We start from the raw sequence: 18,315 nt of genomic DNA, 5'->3' as shown, positions 1-18,315 counted from the left end.
GAGGAATTTATGAATTCTGTTTGAGATTATGAATGCCATGAATATGTCTACCTCAGACTGCAAACTCCACTGTGACTGTAAAATTGGTCTTTACCTTCTTGCTGTCTCTCTTTCTTTCATTGTGGCCTAAAATTCGAAGGGATGGTGGCACAGGGGTATCAATACTGAGGTACTAAACTTTGTCCATTGTCCATTTAATGGAGTACTCTTGGACAAAGAGATGGTTACTGCTCAGGGGAAACCAGTTTTTCAAGCCTGTATTGCAAGAGAGTGCTAGCTAAACAATGGATCACCTGGGAAAGGATCTTTGGTCACCTGATAAGGCTGATCAGCCATGTCACCTGCCAAAGGGGACTGGAGGTTATAAAAGAGTGGGCATCCCACCAGACATTTTAGAAAGAGAAGGAGAAGAGAGACCAAAGAGACTCCGTGTTTGGAGGAGAAGCCAGAGCGCAAGAGGGCAGGGGGTGGAGGAGGGATCCTGGAGCTTTCGAGGACTCTGACATAAGCCTAAAGAATGCCAGGAGTGGTGAGGCAAGTGGGGCAGGGAAATGTGTACAGATGTGTTTATTGTTGTGCCTAGATTTGTGTATATCTCACACTATTTAAGAGTAATTGTGTTTTGAAGCCTTTGCAATGCCGATCTGTGTGTCTGTTTTCTTCACTATCACGTGCCCCTGAAGTGTTAAACTGTGAAGTCTGGAGTTCTGGGAGAAGTGTGCGTAAGTAAATGGAGAGTCAGTACTGGTCCTACGAGCCCAAGGCAGCTGGACTTAGGGATAACAGGGTGCGTACTAAGGAAGTATGCCAGAGGCCAACGGGAGAGAGAGTGGTGCAGTTTATTGAGGCCCAGGGAAGCATAAGAGCACATGGATGCAGCCTATGGAATCTCAGTCGCAGCAACCTGGTGAGTGTCCAGCAGAGGGAGGACATGGCAGGCAAATATTGGCTCTTGCTGGCTAAAGACAAACCTAATTTTTGTAATTATGTAAAATGATTTATTTCCCAGAAAGAAAACTCAAAAACATAAACCAAAGTAGAAAGAATGAATTGTCACTGAGATGAGATCAACCCAGCTTTTTAAGACCAAGTAAATATTATGACATGGATTTATGTCTGAGGGTCATTAAGCATGTGGGGAATGCTTCCTTTTTTAAACCCTTTTCTGTTGCGATCTCTATAGTACATTTTTAGATAATCCTGTATGCAAAAAAATTACAAATCCAATTTTCATGGACTCAGTGAGGAATATTTGCCTTCAAGTTAAAATGAACTTAATAATAAGTTGCAAGGCTGGGGAGGTTCAGGCACAATATCTTGAAGACACTGAAATATCGCTTGCAGTTATTGGCTTTGTGAAAGGGCTATAATTATGCCAGTATTTTTAAAGTTGGGTTCTAATTTAACAAATAGTTAAGCCCATACTTAACTTTACAAACTCGGAATAGTCCCACTGAGCTCAATGACATTGGTGCTAAATATATGCACCTAATTCCATATTTAGGCAGCGAATAAAAATGGCCTGATTCTCTGAAATGTTGATCATTCACAGCTCCAGTGGATTTAGGTGCCTAACTTTAAGCACTGAAGTTTGAACATTTTGATTTTGGCTCCACTGAAGTCAATGGGAGTTTGGGACTTCAGTGGAGACAATGGTGCTAATTCTATTCACTTTAATTTTCAGCTAACTAATTTTCTTTGTATTTGGTTTATGTTTCTCTGGTGCACTAAAATAGGCTTATTGATAAGTATTTTATTATTATATGTCACCAGCGGTGAGGCAAAGAAGCAAAGAGACTCTGAAGGTCTTCCAAGTCTAAAATGCAGACAAAGAAGACAGGAAAATCAAGAGCAGGAAAGAGTTTAGTGAATGTAGTGCTTCCTGCCATTACAGCAAAAGAGAGATCTGGAGAGAGATTTAAAAGAGGGAATTGGGGGTTGCTTGGCAAACTGGGATTGAGAGGTTACTACCTTAAAATATACATTTGCACGTGGTATCGTAAAACATGGACTGTCCTTGTAATGGAAATATTTCATGTCAAGTAGGTACACAGGAGAAGTTCCAAGAAAGGATTGGTATTTAGAAATTTGCTCAGCCTTTTTAGCGTACTCAGAAGAGTGGAGCTCTCCAACAAGCAAGCCAGAATGTTTAGCCAGTTATTATAGCCAGGAATAATAACATGACTCTGAATAAGTAATAAGTAATGTGCAATGTAGAATGTTAACATTTTATTGTGACTTTGCCTGAATAAGAAAAGAAAAGAAAAGAAAAGAAGCAGGTAGGTCCTGATTGTAGTGGATACTAATTTGCTGAATTGTATCAACTGAGAGAAGAGATGTCTCCTACGTTGACATTGTATTTCTTATCTTATTAATTATTTGAAAACATAAAGTTATTAGGTTTACTAGGTTCCTTCAGTTTCATGCAATGTTTGGAGATGAGGTCTGGGCATGTTAGTTTCACTTTGTTAATATGTTCTTTCTTTTATTTCATTCTTCTCTTTATTTATACTATTGATTACGTCTATTTCATCTGCCTGCAGGATCTTCCACTGTTTGGTCTTATTATCATCTGAGACAGGGAATAATGCTGTTTGTAAACCAGGATTTAGTTAGTTAGCTTGTTTGTTCATTGGCTGTATATCTCTGAGCATATTGCTTGCTGCCCAGATTTGTATATTTTTATTTGAAAATATAATAAAAAATAAATTACCCAAATGTTAACCTGTAACAAAATTCAGTTTAAAAAAAAATCAAAGTCAGAAAAAAGCATAACTTTGTGACCCTTCACTTAGACATATGTGGATTAGGACAGATGGTCTCATATTGTGGTTCTTGGACCACTGGTTATTCATGGAGAACTGAGTGGTCATATGGAGCTGGCTATTCTCCTTATTTTCACATGCTATATTAAATTAAGACTTTCATAATATTACTTTTCCATGTAAGAAACTGTAGTGGACCCAGGGAACATGTGTTTACAAATGGGAGAGAAGATGGTTCACAAAATTATTAACGGAAAGGAAGGTGTTTCATGAGATGATCGCCATACACTTTCTACTCTACACTCTGAAAATCCTGGCTGGAATAAGTACTTGTGAACCCTTATAATCTCAGCTTGATATGTAACTCTGTTCCATTGTACTTCTTTTGTCTTATTTCCTTGGTTGATGCTGATCATTCTTCTCAGACTCTTAAAATGATTACTCTTTTCCTCTCATAATATCTTCCTCAGTGACACTTTGTATATTTTTGTGGGGTTGGGGGTAGTTTAATGCTGTCCATTGTGGGTGATTTGGCTCCTCTGAATACTATATCAATGAGAGCAAAAAAGGTGAAGGAAGTAGCTATCCTGTCCATTGTCAATGGGAACCTACTTTTCAAAGGTATTTAGTGCCTAAAAAAGCAGATAGTTGCCTGGTGGGATTTTCAAAAGTACCTAAGCAGGTGAGGTGTTTAACTCCCATTGAAAATCTGGCCCTAGAACAGCTCCTAAAGAATGTAAAGTGTTGGTGCAGGCTGGCAAATGAGGCAAGAAGTCATAGCAGAGAATTCCAAGAACACTTTGTCCTTTATATTTCTCCCTTCATACCAAAGTCTCAGAGAAACAATCATCCTTCAGTAGTAGCTAATGTTATGCTTGGTTTAACTGCAGTCCAAACAACCTGCCTCTAACTTCTATAGAGAGTGCAATAGTGCCTCCAAATTGGGACGGAAGTGGGAATGGTGCCCCTGCTGCAATCACTGATTCAGTTTTGGAAGAGGATTTTTTACTGTAGTTTGTACAGGTGGGCATGTCAACACTTCACTATAAGACATGTGAGGATAATCTCCACAAAAGATATCTGGTTGTCGATCTAGCAGATACAAAGTCTCATGTCAGACCTATGCAGCTGTACTCCAGATGGAATGAGACATAGGTTCTTATGTTTAGCAACCTGTATGTTAGTTGCTTTATTATTGGTAGGCTGAGGTGGAGAGGACAAAGAGAAAGAAATTATACCTAGTAACTGGAAAAAAAATAAAGTTCTACCCCTCTTTCTGTACATTTAATTTCTTTTATGTTATGGTGATTCTGCTGAATGATAATGAGATGATATGTTGTGTGCAGGGCCGGCGCTCCCATTTAGGCAACCTAGGCGGTTGCCTAGGGCACCAGAATTTGGGAGGGCGGCAGACTGGTCTGGTAGACCTCCCACAGGCGTGCCTGCGGAGGGTCCGCTGGTCCTGTGGCTCCAATTAATGTATGGACTGTTTAAATAATTTGTGATTCCGCAAAACATATTTGCACATATTTTTTAAATGTTAAAAACTCATCTCATATAAGTAATTGCATAAAGTAATCCAGGGTAAAATGCACAGTAATTCAGTTTTGGGAATGTAATCCATTTGCAGTTATAAAAAAATTACTTGTCGGTAAGATTGGTTATTTTTTTGCTCTGTGAATACGTGGACATTTTCTCAATGTGGAATGAAGAGGAGACCAAAATGTAATATACCAGATACACACTTTATTAGACATTAATAATGAAATTGAGATATTGTAATAAATTTTATATGTACAAATCTTGATTACACTGATGAATTCCATGGAATCCTCCCGTCAGACTACAGTTTAGTGGCAAATATACAACTGCTGCAAACCTGACCTACTAAGCTGAAGACCCAGTAGAGACTCAGCTGTGCTTCTACCCACAAAACTCCCATTTTCAGACAAATGAAAGGAACCCCTGTAGATTTGGAAATCCAGAATGTTGCCTTTCCATCCTATAACATTCCACAACAAACAAGGCCATTCATAACCATGGAGATTGCTGGTAAGGTTTGCTCCTATGTTAATAAACAATGAGTTAAAGTTTTCTGTGAACCAATAGTATTAGATTATGAAAGATTGTTGTATGTTTCATACTTTCTACATTGACTATATAGAAGGTTCTAAAGAAGAATGTCACATTATTTTCAAATGAATATTTAACTGGCTCTTTTGAAACATTTGTGGTGAAAGCAGAAGTCTTGTTGAAAGTTTTGTCTCTTCAATTGGTGGAATTACTCTGTTGTCCATAGTCAGTCAAAACTCCCATTCAAGTCAAAATGGAAGAAAAAAAATACTTATTTAGTTCAGATCCTAAATATCACTTCTATTTAAGATTGGTTTTAGAACAAAGATAACGTTCAAAGCGGTGCAAAGGAAGAGGGGATATTATCTTATAGGGATGAATTTACTTATGCCTAGTTGAACCAGTTTTCCTATCTCTAATTAGAATAACCAGTGAAAATGTATTAAATGTCATAGGAAAAATTCCGTGCAATCCTCTTGACCCTAGAAAGATCACACAGGGCATATATTGCAAAATTGGGCACAATGTGATAGAACATGTCTGGATTTGTATGTTCATTGTAAATGGTATGTCCTTTTCTTTTACCCAGTGCCATATTTTACTAATTTTCAGTCCATAGAATCTCAATGAGACATATTTACATGATAAGCTAACTCTTTAGCACAAATGCTCAGGATTCATTGGCACATATCAAAGATGTTTACATCGCCTGCTCATATTTGTATCAGCCTCATGAACAGTCAAGAACAAAAGTATTGTCATTTTGCAGTTAATTCCTTGTGACACCTTGGAAATGTAAGAAGAAGCTTCAGTACAATACAACCATTATCCACAATCCAAAGTAATGCATAGCATTTCACATTATGTTAAGCCATAAAATGCAACTCAGCATAATTCATCTTTAACTAGATGAGATTGTTTGATGTGTGATACTATCATAACAAAATAAAATAAACCAGCTCTATCAACCAATGTTTATTGGTTTAATGGTTTGTAAAATCTCTACTTAAATTATATTCTAAAGTAAAAGATTAGGCATTATAGCTTTTATACATGAAAAATATTTCTTCTATATTCTGTAGGCTTAAGAGGAAAGCCACTATCAAGACATGTTTTACATGCTATTATACTTGCTGAGGCTATCAAGTCTTACCTTTTTTCAGACCCCAGTTCATAGATTATAAAACCAGAAGGGACCACTGTGATCATCTAGTCTGATCTCCTGCATAGCAGTTCGTGTAACTTCCCTGAATTAGTTTCTGTTTGAAGTAGAAAAACAAGCAATTTTGTTTTAAAAATTGCCAGTGATAGAGAATCTACCACAACTCTAGCTAAGTTGTTCCAGTAGTTAATTACTCTCTCTGTTGATAACTGGCACCTTATTTCCAATCTGAGTTTGCCAGTTTTACAAGGTAATTTATTCATATACTTAAAGTTAGGCACATTTATCTTGTTGAGGTGAAAGTGCTTAGTGTTTGCCGTATGTTAAGCACCTTGCAGAATCAGGGCCTTTGCCCCTTTGATTTTTGCAGCATTCAGGGAAATTACATTGCAGCATCAGCCAATATTAACAGTCTTGCACCTTGTAACATAAGTGTTTTTTATAATCAGGTTGTGACATTTCCATCGATCTTGACAATACAACAAACATAGTTGAGTTGAGTTCACCCAACAGCATTTTTCCTAATGGTTATGTATCAGATATATTTCTGTATCCATGTCTACCACTCTGCCTAGTTATGTTAGCATCAGTCCATTCTAGGAAACCTAGCAGCTACCTTACAATGCCTCAGCATGTGAAAAAGTGCCCAGAGGACACACATAGAGTGGCACTAGCAGCATATGAGTCAATGCACTGTGTGATATTCAGATATCATGGTGATTATAACAACCTAGGTAGATATCATGGAGAATGCTGGGAGAAAGGAGGACAGGCCAACCTAGTTACCCAGCAAGGGCCACAACTGTGAATTTTCATCCTGCTAGAATACTGGGGAAAATACAATGTTGTCTGTTTACAGGAAAAACTGGTTGCATGCATACATCTTAAAAAGAATATTCTTTAACAGATACACTCAACATTTTCCTTTATATCAATCTAGACCATTTTTTCTGTTGATATCATCCCAGCTGAGGATCTCTCTTTTTTCTGTTTACCAGCATAATAACAGTGTTGTGACAAGGTTTCTGGAAGACAAGCATGTGCCAGACTAACCTGCTGGCAGATATTTATTACACATGGTTAGCTGCCATGACTACTAAACTTGTGTTGCCAATGGTCAAAAACCGTGTTTAATACCATCTTATTAGCCAGTTACTAACTTGGTTATAATGTAGAAAGGTCAATATGCAGAGGCAATACTTCTACATTTTGCAAAAGTAAAATTTAAATCTAAGACAATGAAAAGGTACTGTAGCAGGACCTCTAACTTTATATAAGGATGAAAGGATATTTTTGTGACCAATGCTGTCAGTTGGGGTTAGAATCTTGACTAAAGAAGCTGAGTAAATTCTGCTAACTCTGGCAGGAGTGGCTTTTTAAGTAGAGGATATAAGACAGGTGTTGAGTGACTTTGGTCAGTGGAAACTAGGGGCAGAGACCAGAAGATGCTGCAGGAAGCAGTCAAGCTTGGGCAGAAAGCTAGGATATGATTTCTGTTCTGTAGTTTTCATTTGCATTATCAATAAAGCTAAACACCAAGAAGGGGGATAGTTTGAGATTATAGAGTGTGAGCACATTTTATTTGGAGAAGAGGGCCATCTGCTCAAAGGTATCCACATATCAACTGTAGATTAATATAACGGTAAGTTCACTCCAGACTTCACAGATGCTTTAGTGAAATTCATTGTTTATAATAAATGATAATATCCAAATAAGGCTAAACTTTAAAGTTTGAATTGTGCAAAATGTGGTGGTAACAGTTTCCATTTATTCTTGCAAACATTTTCATTTCTTTGAAATTTTATACTATTCCACTTAAGTTGATGTGGAATTTCCTCTTCATAACCATTTCTAAATACTAATTGTGTTATGATTGCCTCTCACTCTGTCTCTAATGTCATCTCTTGAATCAACTTCTTCTTAGGTTTGGGCTAACAATAGATGCTTATATATATGTTCTAAGTCATGTTAAAGTGAAATTGAAATGTTGAGTCTGAAGACAGTCCACCAGGAATGTTAAGGATGGTGGTGCTTCATTATATGCCCTTTGAAGTAGCAGAGGTACCGCAGAATGCCTGTTGTTGAAAGTTTTTTCCTTGATTATTATTTCTACTGCCAGACTTTTAAACCATACAATATCAGCTTTCTTCAGATTTTGCTTCTTAGTTCCTTTTATGGTAAAGCTTAATACTGCGAACGTATGGAGCAGTTGAAGGGCTGCAAAATATTTAAATGACAAGGTTATAAATATACAGAGAGCAAGGATTTTTTTCCTTCCCTTAATGTATAGTTCTGTTGGTTTGAGCCAAAGCAGACAATAAATCAGAATGTATAACTTGTTCAGTCATTAACTCCGTAGATTTATGGCATTTCATGGTATTGCAGTTTACCAAGACTGAAATAGTTTTTCTGAGTCACGTTAACTATGAGGGAATTCTAGGGTAATTTTCATGCAGGGAGACTGATGTTCAGAGACAACAGAAAAATGTTTTATAAAAGGGTCCTATGCAAATTCCAGAGGCCAGGATCAGATTATTTTCTCCCTTGTACTCTCACCCTGATCTGTGCAGAGAGAACAATTTCTATCTGCTGACATTCCCCTTTGTCCTTTCTGTGTTGCTGTCTTTGTTCCAAACATGTGGAAGATATTCCAAACTCAGTGGCCGGGGAGGAGGCTTTGTGGGCCGGGGACGGGGCAATGCCCAAGGGGCACATTTCCCCCTCTGGAATTGTATTATCTTTTCCACGGAACAGCTCCTCTTTCCCCCCATTCTTCCTCCCAAGTGTCTGTAACCCAGGAGGGATCCCTGATCGATTATGTCCCTGGAGCCATTGTTCTCACAGATCCCCTGGGATTTGCCAGATTTGAAAGGGGGGCCCCACAACTTATTCAAAGGGAGCACAAACCTGGCACCCGAAACAGGAAAGCCAAGAAGGAATTCCACAAAGGACTCCTCAAGAGACTTCCTCCTTTACAGCATCCCCCCCCCCCCCGACACACACACAGAGACACTGGCTTTCCATGTCAAGGGAGTTGTTAGCCACAGAACCTTTGTCACAAGGGCCTGATTCTGCAATCTTCATGTTAGGCCTGATTCTTGTTTATACTGAGGTCACTTTACACTTTTCTGGCACTGTAAAGGGGCCTAAAAATGAGTTTACTTGTAGTTTACTGAAACTTTAAGCCACCTCTTTTCTATTCTATTCTATTCTATTCAGGTTCTTATACTGCCTTCATTCCCATAATATCTGAATGCCTTCCCATAGTGCATTAAGAGATGTGACTTGCCTCTCCTCTCTGATCCTCTCCCTGGGGTGGAACTGATGGTGCAGTCTAACGTTTTGTTTTGGTAGGTTTGTTTAGGTTTGGGTTTTTAAATGTACACCCTGCTATGTGTATGTTAGAGAAAGCAGATCAAAACTTGCACCTTGCACTGGTAGTGTCAGCAATAGCCCGAAATTCCTAGGGGAGGGTGTACCATAGTTTCGTATTGGCCCCCAGCAAGCTCTGTCTCCTACACAGGCGAGCCTTGTGATTATGGTAGAAAGAGCCATATGAAGCAGCCTTAGTGCAACTGAGAATCAGATTTGGACAGTGCCATTAATTTCAGTGGGATGGAGTAAAGTACTAGTCCATGTGAATAAGGGTGGCACACTTGAGCCCAAAGACAGTCAGCAGGGACTAGTTTCAGAAACAACTAACAGAAAACTTCACTCCAGCTGTAGGATATGTGTACTTTGGAAAGCAATAAAGTCTGCTTAGTAAAATCCAGCATACGTGATCTGCACTTTTGCTCTCATAATGCACTATGCTATTTTGGACATCAGATTTTGTGATTATATTTAATCAAACTATTGGGATTGTAAAGCTCTGGCATTTTATCATCAGGATGTTTTAGAAGTGGAGGGAGTTTATGTTTACATGTGTGTAAGGGACCACAGAAGAGTTTGTTACGGCCTAGCTAGGGCTTATCACCTTCTCAAGGACAGGTTATTAGAGGTTGTTGTGCACCAGTGTATGCCGCTTGTAACCGGTTAGAACCGCTTAGCATGGGAAGCCCCTGTGTGTATGGGGAAGCGTAGAAAGCCCCTGGCCATATGCCAAGAGGGGCAGCTCTAGCTGATGGAAAGCCCCAAATTGCATAGGCATGAGCTGCTTTACATGCTATTAGCATGATGCTATATTTGCTGTAACCTGTTTTGCTGCTTTGGACTCCGTTCCCCATCTTTGTGACAGCAACACGTGGAGTCCCCGTTGCAGGTGTGTCACTTTACCTTCATTAAAGCCAAATCACTCACAGTGTGTGTGCCTCGTCCTTGCAGAGCACTCAGGCACGTAACAATGTGTCTACCACTTACCAGTGTTTTTTGTGGCCCCTCATTAGTAGGGGGCTACTGCTGTTACAATTACTAGCAGAGGCGGCTCTAGGAATTTTGCTGCCCCAAGCACAGCTGGCAGGCTGCCTTCCACGGCTTGCCTGCGGGAGGTCCGTCAAAGCCATGGTACCAGCAGACCCTCCACAGGCAAGCTGCCAAGGGCAGCCTGCCTGCCACCCTCGTGGCACCAGCAGAGTGCCTCCCGCGGCTTGCCGCCCCAAGCACGCACTTGACGTGCTGAGGCCTGAAGCCGCCCCTGATTACTAGTGTAGTATGCTCATGCCATCATCATGAAGAGTTAGAATAGAGCTGTCCTCCATCCAGGAACATAAGTGTGCCAGAACCAGTTCTCAAAAAAAAAAAAAAAAAAAAAGGGATTATTATTTGCAAACAGATGGCTAAAAATGCAAACATTTTAGCTTACAGTTACTTATTCCTTTTACTGCCAATCCTCTGCTGCACAGGTCTTCGTTGCTGCATACTAATATCCATTGAAATCAGTTGGAATGTCAGCATGTACCTGGTTCGCTCAGCAAGCAGCATGGCTACCATGCTATGCTAGGGAGCAAGACTGGCCTTGTGGCTCAGGCATTTAGTTGGGATTCAGAAGACTTGGGTTCAATGTATGGGTCTGCCACAGATTTCCTGCATGACCCTGAGTAAGTTGCATTCTCAGTTGCCCATGTGTACAATAGGGATGCTCTTCCTTCCTTTACATCATGAGAATGTTTTTTGTTTGGTTTTGGTTTTGGTTTGTTTTTTTTTTGCTTGGGGCAGCAAAATACCTGGAACCGGCCCTGACTGGGGCATTCCTTCAGTCAGCACTATAGAGATTCTGGGCAGTGGTGTACCTCCTAGGACAGCCCCAGGGATGTTCAAGTTATTCTGGGGTGCCCTCCAGCCACCTCCCTCCGCCAAGCAACCCAGGATCAGGAGGGCACAAAGACGTCTTTAAAGCCAGGATAGCCACACCTCCTCTTTGGCTGTGAGTTCTGTATGGTGTTCAGCACAGAACCTCAGCCATTGTTCTTTCAGAAGGTTGCCGTGTGATTAGTGTTACCATTAGAAGTTTTGCAAGCATTTTATGTTCCATTTTTGTATGTAAGGGAATGATTAAAGAGTAAAGGGTTATGTGCCTGCGTGGATTATATACTTATAGGACTGTAACTAGATCTGTGTGCAATTTGGATTTGCTTTGCAAGTGAGTTAGCAATTCTGAGGGAGGCAGGTCTGTATGTATCTGCCTGGCCTGAGTTTTTTGCTTGGAGTTTCAGATTCGAACAAAACTGAGACCTCAGCTCAGACTGCCAACTCTTCCTATCTTGGGGATGAAACTATGCAATACGTCCATATTTAGTTTAGTTTTGAATGCCTACTATAAATCCCTACTCATATTCCAGGAGGAGCTTTAAGATTCACTCCACTCTTGGCCCAGCTTCCTTTGAAACATTTATTAATTTCAAACCCTTTTGTACCTCATGCCAAGAGTTAGCTTGTAACAAAACTTGATATGAGGAAAGAAAAGGGCAGTTTTGCTTCTTTTTATGTTTCATGATGAAAGTCTGAGAAAGCTCTTATTGTGACAATGGAACAGCCAGAATAAGTATGAGTGAAGTTTGATTGTTTTTTTCTTTAAAGAAGTTAAATCACTTTGAGCCAAATCTTGAAAACCTGCCTCAAGTCCTCCCATTTCCCTTCAGGCAAACTCCCACTGATTTCAATGGACTTTTCTTGAGTAAATGGTAATGAAAAACTCACTCAGTACTGCAGGATTTGTCTCTTAAAAGCTTTTGGCTAGATGTGTGTATATAGTACTGTATCACAAACCAGATTACAGTGTAAATAACCTTTAGCATGCTTTCCCAGAGAAAGACCTCACCGCATGCACATATATTACCTACCACAAGAGACACACATTACTAAAAATAATAGCCTCAAACTATACTCGTGTCATGTGTTCATTATTTAGTCTATTACCTCTGAAATGAAGCTGCAGCTCTCAGTCCTTTCTTGTGCTACTCTGAACATGCACAGAGCTGTTTATTAATGGGATGACAGTGTAAGCTTAGTGGAAGACTTGAAGCTGCTCAGCAGCTAGGAAACAGCTACTTGGTGGAGTTTAACATTTGAAATCACTCCATGACCAAAGCTCAGCTACCTATAAATTATAGTGAATGCTGAAAAGCAGTCCTCAGCCAAATAGATCTCTATGTTTGTAAATGTAAATTCTGTTTGTTAACACTCAATGACTGTAGCTGTTATTTTCAGGCTATAGAAAATGTTATATTCCATTAATCGTTTTGGCCTGGATCCACCCTTCCTGGAATAAAATCTACAGAAGGACGATCAATCTGGGTAAGGAATTCTCTATGAGAGAGACCATCGCAGAATTCCTTTTCTGTCTGTTGGGATTCACTCATTGGAATAGATTCTGTGGCCATCCCTACACCCAAAGAAGGGAATTCAGGACATCTTATGAAGGCTCTTTGTTTGCCTCTGCTCCAGTTTTGGCTCCGTCACACCCTGATCCCTGGTTAACTAGATCAAATGATGCCATTCTACCTCTGGCTACAGCAGTCCCCACTCCAGCTCTACTGAAAAGAGTGCAGCTGGAGACTTTGATGTATCTTCTGGGCTTAGTTCCTTGGGTTCAGAGGAGGGAATAAGGCTCAGTCCTCAAAGATATTTAGAGGCCTAATTCCCATTAATTTCAACGGGAGTTAGGTGCCTAAATATCTTAGAGGATCTGGGCCTAAGTGCTTATCCTGTACTTTACTATCATTTTCTTCTTCTCTCCTCAGTCCTACCCCATCACACTGCATGGACCTGGACCTATGGAACAATTTCCACAGCAGCCAGAGGAGAAGGCAGAATGGTACCATGGAAGAGACCGATTTTTCATGCCCATTCCTCTGTTGAGATGGGGGAAGGGAGATCTTTACAAGGAGGGAACCCTTCACAAGCAAATCTAGGAGAAATTATTTGGGTCATTTATTTTGAGACTGTTTTATCTTGGTTAAAATTGTCTCTGAATTTGTGAATTATTCCATTGTGCAGAATTGCTAAGTTATTAGCTGAGTCACCAGCAATAGAATATATTGCAACAGAGAAAAAGAAGAAACCAAAGAGGCAAAGTGAGCAAGAGAGTACTGGAATCTTATTGTTGTCATGCTCATGGGAATCCTTTTTTTTTTTTTAAACTCAAAGAGCTACTAGTCAGAAATGTAACTCTGCAGGATCCTTGGTTCCAAATTTATTCTTTTTCAGTGATTTCCAGTTCAAATTCTCTGTTTAAGATTTAAAAGATGAAATCCCAACCTGGTATCTAAAAATCAAGCTGTGTTCTTTCCCTGCTGCTATATTTCCTTCGTAAGACAGATCCTACAACTCAGTATTTTTGGAATCATGAAATGAGATAGAATCCATTTTACTATTTCTATCACTGCACTTGCTCTGCAGTGCAAATCATAATAAAAGTGATTTAAGAAAATATGACTTGAAGACACATGGGGAGCATATAATCTTATGGTTAAAGCACAGGATGAGGGCTCGAGATCTGGGTTCAATTCCCTGCTCTGCTGCAGACTTCTTGGGTGTCCTGAGGCTAATAACTTGGGGACAGATTTCATAAAGCTATTTAGGTGCCTTAGGAAGGAGAAAGGCATTTAGTGGGATTTTCAAAAGCATCTAGCTTCCTCACTTCCATTGATATAGTAGTTAGGTGCCTATCTGCATATTTAGGTACCTCAATACCTTTAAAAATCTAACCCATTATCTCTCTGCTTCAGTCTCCAAACTGTGAAATGGCAGTAATAATGTTACCCCTTCTTCGCCTGAGTGGCTAGCCAGAGTTCAGGGCCCTGAATGTTGTTTCCATTAGGAGGAGACATTGATGATGGAGTTGGGTATCTTTGCAATCCTGTTTATTTCTAAAGAATGTACAAATCCTGATTCTCTTCTGATGCTTCTCTCTCATACGCAGACAAACATACCTCTGCCAAACAATAGCCATTGAAGACCCTGGTGCAAATTCCTGAACAGCCTCACAAGTCCCTTTGTTTTAGGTGCTGATATGTGTGACAAAATTTAATGAATTAAGTTAAACCTTATGGAATTCAGCTTAAGTATTTTAGGAGTTCATTGCATTAAAGTACAATTGTTTATGTATTATTGTGGGATTGTGTGTAACTTCTCGAGGTGGGTAACATGACTAATGTAAACCCTGGGAAGTGCTAGGAATTTCAAAGGACTATTTGAAACAACCTTCTCACTCTGATTATGCAAGAACTCAGCCTTTTGAAGCTTTGCCTGAGGAGAGACCATTGTCTGATGATCACCTGTTACATGACATCACGATCAGAGGCCCGAACTGTCTAAAAGCAGTGACTCACACACATTCATAGGTGCGCTTGTTCTGAGCTAACAATTATGAACTTGTGACTGTTAGGATCACAACTGAGATGTGCTTGGTATGGCCCAATGGTCAGAAGCCTGAGGACATCCAGGGCTGGAGGTTAGTATGGAGCCGAGCTCAGCTAGAGTCAAGAATCAAGGACACTGGGGGCACAGTTGAAAGCAGGGCTGAGGGTCAGAAGTTGAAGGCCAGAACCAGTGGTGAGCCAGATGCATGGTTGGAAAGAGGAGCCAAGGGTCAGAGCCAGAGGTGTCAAAGATGGGGAAAGGCAAGAACTGAAGCTGACACAAGAGTGAGCAGAGGCAGGATGGGAGCTAGAGCAGACACAGGGATCAAGTGCAGCTGCAGCATGAAACACATCAAGAAGCTCCACCACTCAGGAAGTGCAGTCAATCAGAGAGCCCCTGCCAGGGTCATCTATGTCCAGAATATTGCTAGGAGACAGACCCTGTTGCAGCTGGCTCCCTGACAGAGACCACAGAAAAATCCTGTGGTGGGTTTGAAGGACTGACTCCATCAGAGCCCTTGTTGGAATTGGGCTGATCTCTTATTAGCTTGTGTGTAGGTTCTTCTATTGTTTTTAATATGCTTTATTGGTACCGATTTCACCTTTTAAGAATAACTGAGCTTGCTCAGGAAAAGCTGTGTGGTAACTTATAGCTATGGGCAATTATGCTTTTGAACCTTCTAAGGAGAAGGCAAAGCAGGCCTACAGAAGCAGTCAGACATGCTCAGGAATTCTCAGTGTAGCCAGATAGTTGTGCAGCCTGGAAATACCCCAGTCAGGGGTATGTCTCTGCCTGAGAGAGGTGACAGAGTGGAAAGCCTGAGAGTGGGTGTCTATGGTGTACCATAGAGGAGCATTGCATGTGCAGTTACTGGAACTATGGCAACATGTTCCTGTGTTTTGTTTTGAGGTCCCCATTGTCTCTTACATTTATCCCAAATGAAGGCTTGGCCGTTACACTTAGTAGTTTCAATGAGGTTTAACCCCACCTATAATAATACTTCCTTTCTCCTACCTTTTTTCTATTTATTTAGAGTGTTAACTTTTTTTGGACAGTGAGTGTCATATTGTGTGCCTGAACAGCACCAAGCACAATGGGGCTCTGATCTTGGTCAGTCTTTCTAGAGATTAATGTAATAAAAAGAATTAATAAAACAATAATTATTTGTCAATTAGTTCACCAGACGTCCATGAAATGCATTTCACTCTATTTTATGGATTTCTACACACACATGTCCTTTATATTAATAGAAGATTAGGGTTGGAAGAGACCTCAGGAGGTCATCTTGTCCAGTTCCCTGTTCCAAGCAGGACCAACACTAACTACATCATCCCAGACAGGGCTTTGTGAAGCGGGGCCTTAAAAACCTCTAAGGATGGAGATTCCACCACCTCCCTAGGTAACCCATTCCAGTGCTTGATCATTCTCCTATTTCATATGTAAAACACATGGAAATAAATGTGGTTGATATGGTGAAAAACTTTTTCAAAAACTTTTGAACTTCTTCTTTTTTATTTTTCCCTTTATGTTTAGAGATATTCCTAAACTGCTAAATTTGGATCTGAACCTTCTTTCAGTCCAAACTCTTACACAGTTAAGCTCCATCTTTAGTTGTCATAGTATCAGCCTTTTTCCTCCATAAAGTGCAAAAGAAATTCTGCGAAATAATGGTATTTTACTGTAAAAAAAATATATCAACAGTTTAAAAAATCACATTCAAGTTTTCCCTGAGCTACTACTGTATTTGTTAAAATAATGATGAAACAGCTAATTGCCTTGATTTGAATGGTACTGTAGCTGTTTCAGCAATAGGGATAAACATTTGAACACCTCTTTTCTGAAAATATCTGTTGGAAAAGTATAAAACAGCTACATTGCAGAATTAATTATATGGAAATGGGAAAGAAAAGAAAATTTAAGAGGGAAAGAAATGTTAATATTCCAGTTATCAGCCTTTACAAGGAGAAGGAAGCTTGTAGAAAGGTAATTAACACCCACTCATCACATTCTGCCAGAAGATTAAAAAACAGGTCCTAGCCCCAATACTTACCTTTACAAATATAATCTCTTCAGTTAATCTAATTCAGTAGAGAACAAAATTTTTCTTTCAACTCACTTTGCCAGGGTTTTTTTTTTTCCCCTCAACAAATTGTTTTTCTCATTTACCACACATGAATTCATATCTCTTTCAGGGGTGAAAATTCCCTGACCTTGAAATCCACTCAGCTAAGCCCTTGGAAAAATAGATTGAGATGTCACAGATGTACGAATTATGAAATCAGGGTAATGATGTATAGTAGAGAAACCTCAACCTGAGAGACTCTTCATAGGACAACCATTGGTTACTCAAACACAGGAAGAGCAGATGCTGTCTGTGGACCAATGTGGGTAAATATATTCAATACATGGGCGATGAGACATGCAAACAAATCCCTGAAGGTGGCAGAGGTAATCTTGGAAGTAGCTCTGTGTTTTGTACACAAAACTGTCTTAACCAGGGGATTGAGATCTCTGCTACTGGTGTAATTTGTTCAGATTGTCAGCTGGTTGGTAGAAAAATGGCAGTAGGAATCAGTGGCATAGAACAATTCAAGCTATAAAACTCTGGATTTCCCAGTTTGGCTTGGGTTTCTAGCCATCTACTGGCAGATATGAGACCGACAAATAGCCACTATTAGAGTGCACCTACAATATCCATTTCTGAATAGAAATGCAGTGCAATGTTTTAACTTGATATCACTATCTCTTGTGAATTTTTTCATTAGTGATGGGATTTCAGAGTGTACAGGAGTTCATCTTGTGGTGATGTGAGGAGCTGCAGCCTCCTCGTGAGGTTCAGCCCTGCCAGAAGCTTACAGACTCTCTTCCGCTTGCTGTTTTCACAGGAAAGGAGGAAAGAGGAGGGTTCTGGGGGAGGGGGTGAACAGCCCGAGGAGGAGCAGAGGTGAGGCAGGATGAAGGTTGACAGGGGGTTGGGTGCTGAACTGAGGGGAGAGTAGGAAATGCTGGGGGGGGCTGAAATAAGGGGGTGAGGGTTTATGGAATAGGGGATTAAGATGAAGGGGATGGTGGGGACAAAACTGATAGGGGGGCAGGATTAATTGCTGGGTAGGGGATTAGCAGATGTGGGGGGTCAGAGTTCCTACAGCAGGGGCCAAAATCACCTCTCTCAAAATTCGAGAGAGTGGGTGACACATTGTCTCACCTCAACACACTGGGGATTGGAAAGGGGAGTTAAAAATCAGACAGACCTATATCAATCTTATGGTTTTGGAGACCAATCTTGTGATGTTTGATCTTTTGAGGCTGGCAAAACTGTAGACTCACTGTATGTAATTCAGATTTCCCCCTTTATATTGGATATGCCTTACTGGCTACTTCAAATAGCAAAAACAATACATAAACCTCAGACTAAACTATCTCCCAAATCTTAGCTGTTGCTGGAGTTTCCTTGCAGAACTACTTCTCTGCAAGATCCATAGTCCCTTGTGCTCGCCACACCGTTCCTCTTATATC

Source organism: Chelonoidis abingdonii, chromosome 19 (assembly GCF_003597395.2).
Source record: "Chelonoidis abingdonii isolate Lonesome George chromosome 19, CheloAbing_2.0, whole genome shotgun sequence".
NCBI lineage: Eukaryota > Metazoa > Chordata > Testudines > Testudinidae > Chelonoidis > Chelonoidis abingdonii.
This window is presented reverse-complemented; position numbering follows the sequence as displayed.